Source organism: Pollachius pollachius (genome assembly GCF_949987615.1).
Source record: "Pollachius pollachius genome assembly, chromosome: 14".
NCBI lineage: Eukaryota > Metazoa > Chordata > Actinopteri > Gadiformes > Gadidae > Pollachius > Pollachius pollachius.
The window spans coordinates 1,959,543-1,965,089 of NC_136947.1; the positions used below are offsets into that span (position 1 = coordinate 1,959,543).

At 39.8% G+C, this 5,547-nt stretch overlaps 1 long non-coding RNA gene across 1 annotated transcript; it reads left to right on the forward strand.

The window, feature by feature from the left end:
* Positions 1 to 513: 513 nt before the first annotated feature.
* LOC307086296 lies at positions 514 to 5,547 on the forward strand. The gene is made up of 5 exons (XR_013812427.1): positions 514 to 722; positions 810 to 1,042; positions 1,469 to 1,989; positions 2,099 to 2,127; positions 2,306 to 5,547. It is a non-coding gene; the product is annotated as an uncharacterized lncRNA (long non-coding RNA).

A 5,547-nucleotide genomic window follows, 5' to 3' on the forward strand; every position in this document is an offset into this window, starting at 1 on the left:
TTAATCGACCTGTGAAATACTAATAAATATGATTGATTATTTTTTTCTACCAAACGACTGATCCTCCTCATTAAATCAACTGACTGCATTCAAAGGCCAGCTCACAAAGCTGCCCCGATGTTCGTCCACCAGGGTTCGGTAGGAAACAGTCACTCAAGCATGATGATGTTCCCTCTGGACCTATGACACCTGACATGGCTGTCTTTGACAATTACTTTTAAACAAGAAGTGGGGACAACCTGGAGATGTCTGTCAGCAAGTCGCTGCCTATGAGACAATTTTAATACCCTCTTGGAAACTGATTGGTTTTATCTCTTGATTTGAAAAATGTTGATTTATAGCTTGCATTATTCAATGTTACATTGTGTTAGTACATCATGTAGCTGGACAAATAAATGTATGCACATTATAAAATTACTTCCTGTGTAATCTTTTTTTTTTTTTACAGGGTCAGAACATCATACCTCTACAGTTTTTTTGCTCAAAGGAAAGGATTTATTCATGGAATTAAAAAGGCAGAAACCCCCCGGTAGCTTTCTATGACTCTTTCAATCCCAAAAAAGAATAAGACATCATCCCATTTTGAAGGACAGAGTTTTCCACAAAGAATTACTCATTACAAATGAAAAACCTAGGATTGAATGACAGTGGAATTTACCAAGCAGTAGATAGTAGTAATACAAAAGATAAAGTTATTGCTGAATACCACGTCACAGTTCAAGGTATGTTCACTGAAACAGAATACAGACATTCGATACAAGAGGTTTCTTTGGATGTATTTTAATGCTATATAAATCTCCTTGTTCCAGATCAGGTATCACCAGTGGTCCTGAATGGGTCGTCTGTGTCTCCCAGTCCTTTATCCTGTAAAGTGACTGTGACCTGTAGCACTCAGAGCTCCTCCTTAAACTCCACCTTCACGTGCACCAATCAAACCTGCTCTGAGGATGGAGGAGACCCAGCAGAGGTCGTGACCTCTGATGTCCCGCTCCAACTTGACTTGTCAAATGGTTCGATCGCCATCTGTAACCATAGCAACAAAGTGAGCTGGTCAAACCCTTCAAACAGAACGCCATTAATCATTAATGACATTTATTTACATTTGGCTCAGTGCATGCCGTTAAGAATTCCAGAACAGACCTGAAGTCACAGTTATTGAAGTTAGAGTGGCACTGTTCGATGATGTTGAATCAACATCATCACTTAACGGGGATGAATGCACCGGCTGATTTAACGGGGATGAGGGATTTATCAACAATGTTGATAAATCCCTCATCCCCGTTAAATCAGCCGGTGCATCCGGCAGTGCATCAAACAATGTCCCTGCACTTCTGTCTCTCTTTGGCCATCTTCTCTATAGCTATCCAGCTGTGTTGGTGTGTTTCTACTTTAGGAGTTTATGTTTTCTGCATGTTTATGATAAAGTTCTTCCTCTGTTTGATCCCTTTCTGTATTTATTTCTTGACAGGTTCTAGTGACAACCAAACTATGAGAAATTTATTATCCTCTTTCGATTGGTCTTCGTCATACCTATCATCATTTTGGTCATTGGTTATTGCTGGAGGAAAAAGAGTAAGTGTCAGGATCCTCGCATGAACTGTTGTTTTTGTCTTCCCCTACCTGTTGTTCCTCTGCTCACCTGTCTCTCATTGGGTATTGATTGGTGGAGTATTTAAACACTGCCCTTTCTGTTCAGTTTGTCAGATCGTCACGGTATGTACTGTTTGCTACCTGACTGCCATGTGAGTGAGACTAGCGTGAAGCTTTTTATAGTTTACTGTTCTTCCTTGTTTTGAACCCTGCCTGTTTTGGACTAAGTCTTCTGCCTATCGGTTGTGGATCTCTTGCCCGTACCTGTCCGTCTGTTTCTGTCTGCCTGCCTGCCTGTTTACGAAACCCTGCCTGTACCTGGAACCGGATTTACCTGCTGGACTGTTTGGAAATAAATCCTTTTTGATCTGCAATTGATTCCCGCTCTGAGTCGTGACAGTAAGTCACATTATTCTCCACTTTTACCTAATAAAACAAATAAAATGTTATATTATATTATTAGTGTATTATTCTATTATATTTGTGTGTGGTTCTTTTTTTTCTGTAGACAATCACCTCAAAGGCCATTCTGATCAGGTAAGCCAATTTCATACTCTCCAAAATGGTTGCTATTAACATTTTGTTAACCACTTTGTTAACTATTCTTTGCATAATTTAGATTAAAAAATATATAATTTAACATATCAATATAATATAAAATATTATATATAACTAAACTGAAAAACATGAAGTATATTTGAAATTCTCTTCCCAGAGTCTGAACCGTGATCAAGCTGCCGCAATCTATATGAGAACCCCTTTAGAACCCGCCGACATGGAACTAAACCCAATGAGGGCTTAGAGGGTTGCTGGTTCAATCCCTGGCTACTAATGTCAGGTGGTCCTTGTGCAAGAGCCTGATAATAAAAATACGAGTGGATGATCCTGCAGATATTAAAAAAAATAGGGGTTAGAGTTGGTTTATTTATTTATATTTTTCCTGAAATGTTGGACAAACAAAATATTTGCACAGAATCTATCGCCATCATATATAAGATAATATATTGTTAACTTCTTTCATGAGTATTTTATATGTGCACATGTTAATATATATTTTAATATGATATATCAGTTGTTTATTTTTTGTTACTTTGTTCTTGAATATCCCTAAATGGTCTGTGTACATAACCTATATATATATAGAATTTATCAATTCACCATTATGTTTTACAAACCAGTATTATGTTTTAATACACATGAATCTTCAGCAGACACTTTTATCTGAAGCCACTTGCCAGTGATGGCCTACTATCAAAACAGCAAAAAAAAAAGTTTACAGAAAGTTGTGTTCCTTTAGCCATTGTGCTCATTGTTTGTCGTGCTGCATGTATTGTACATCCTCTTCCTCTACCATGTCTGCTATAACTTCAGATAGTTAGCTAGAAAAGAAGGCAGGCTAGTTTTCACACCCCATTGGTTTTCTTGTGCAGAAACAGGAAGTAACAGGAAGGAGTCGGTCAGAGCACCAACCACAGCTGATACACCCCTATTATGATTTTCTTCACATAGATTATTATATATATTTTTTCAAGTTAAGTTTTTGTTTATGGTTAGGTAAGGACAGCTAATTAAGAATATTTTACATATTTATTTAACCATTCACAGCAATGGATACATTCAAAGAGCGGCGGAATGGATAGAGGAGAGAGAGTACAGCGGGACAGCTTAAACAAAGAGCAACAATGGAGGACGTCCTAGAAGGACGGCAAACTTTTGCGCAACATTTTCTTCAATAGGGTTAGAAATACCTCGCGGGTACTGTTTGTTTGTTTTTCTCTTCCTGTCGCACGGAAGGGACGATTCTGTCGACCAATTGGTCGACAGAAGACGGCGTGTGTAGCTCCACCTTCACGGCAACCTTGCAGACCGCTTGGTACCCCAACGGAGGAGTACTGAATATAGGTGCGGCTCAGCGCCGCTCAGTGTGCTTATTTTGGGACCCTCCCAACTTTTGGCAGTGGAAACGCCAATATTAGCGGACAGAGCCGCACCGAACCGAACCGCTCGTTGGAAACGAGGCATAAGAGTTAGCCTATGCGTGATAGTGGGTGTTTCAGAGCACATAAAAGAAAGGGTTTGTTATTGTATATTTAAGAAATAAATTACCGTTCAAGTAAAAACAATACGTGTGTTAAAAATCAAAGCTTAAAGGGTTCCCTGAAATGGAAATACTTGAATTAAACACACATTTCCAGACAATGTACAGAGCATGAAAAAGGCAGGGGCTGATGGCTGATTGGAAAGAAAACCTTGACAGGTTTCAGTTAAAAGCAGTATCATTCCCTGTGGCACCACACTGTCACATGGTGTGTGTCACGTGGTAAGGTTTTCTGTGTGGTTAAAGTTGATAGCTTATTGTTTCCTTGCAAGGCGATTGTGAAGGACCGACGCGGTCACCCGGAGTATTTGGGATGCGGACTCACTGGACTCGACAGTGTGGACATGGTTTCACGTTGACGCATCCCAAGGGGGTTAGGGACCCCTTATGTCCTTACGGACCCTCCTTTCATCCTCCCAAAAATTGTAACCCTCCGTCGAGGCGACGCAGCAGCAAGTGCTGTGATTGGTCCGCTCACTAAAACCCGACGCAGAACCATAAAGGTTCACGACTGCGCCGAAGCGTCTGCGTGGTCGTTGCATTGCGGGAACGTGGGACCATAAAAAGGCCTTTACTATACACAGCTAACACATTAATGGGGGGTCGCACACACACGCACACACACACACACACACACACAATCTGAGATCACTTGACATTTCACGCATGAAAACTCATCAATGGATCTGAAAATAAGTATTTATATTTTGATCCAAACACTAGAGACCATGGCTAGGGTGAATGGCGTTGGAATGTGTAGAATGCATTGAAAATGATGTCTCAGATTTCTCTCAAGAACTAATGCAGCTAAAATCATGTCGTCCACACAGGAAGCACTACAGAAACACCTTACAGGAAGTCAGTTATTCACCAACTTCACATGCTGGCACAGGCACTTCTTGCAATGCACTGTAAGATTATAGCTAAAGCACTTTAGAAAAATGATTACAGTAGAATCTAGTAGAAGTACAGCTTGGACAATAATAAGCTACTGTATTTCATATGATTGTATATTTCAGAGTAGTGTAGGTATGACTTTCATTTATGCATTTGTTTACTAGCGTTGCATGGCTTTTAAACAGTCATGGGTAGCACTTTAAGTTTATGCACATTCGTGGGTGAGGTCATAGAGAGTTAATACAATATTTTAACATACTGATTGAAGATCTATATGGAACAGTTACTTTTTAAAATGATGATTGTATTGTAACAGTTTTAAACACATTGATTAGTAGGAATGCTTGCATTGTCTTAAACAATAAAACAAATACAGTTTCTAAATAAAAGCGTCCTTTAATGTCGGGCAAACATAAACCCAATTTCTGGGCAAATTTTTAGAAACCACATGCTCCCATTTGTGCATCTATTGACGGGTTCCAAATTACAACAACAAATCAAATCAACGAGAAAGGAAAGAGAAAGGAAGTGTGTAGCCAAACATATATGGCTGACATATTAATTAAACTATAGTTTTGGGCGGCTAAAGGAGGGGGGTAAATTGTAGTCTTGTGGTGGACTCTAGACACAATTCACCATAATGTGTTATTTACATGTTTCGTTGTGTTATAGGGACACTGTCTCTTTAAGATCACCTCACTTGTATGTTGATATGCCGGTCGGCGCGATGTTTGAATTTTTCTATGTTTGAGAAATTGTCTCTTCCCTTATTTTATCGCAATTTATGTAGTCTATAGACAGAACGTTTCACCTGGGAGAGTTTGTTGACGGCGGAGCCGTTGTGTTTAAAAACATAACGTCTTACCTTGGGGAGTGTCGCCGCGGTGTGTGCGTGTGTGTTCTTACCTAAGTGTTTGCCGATGGAGGAGCCGTTAAACGTCTTTCCTGTGCGTGTGCGTGTG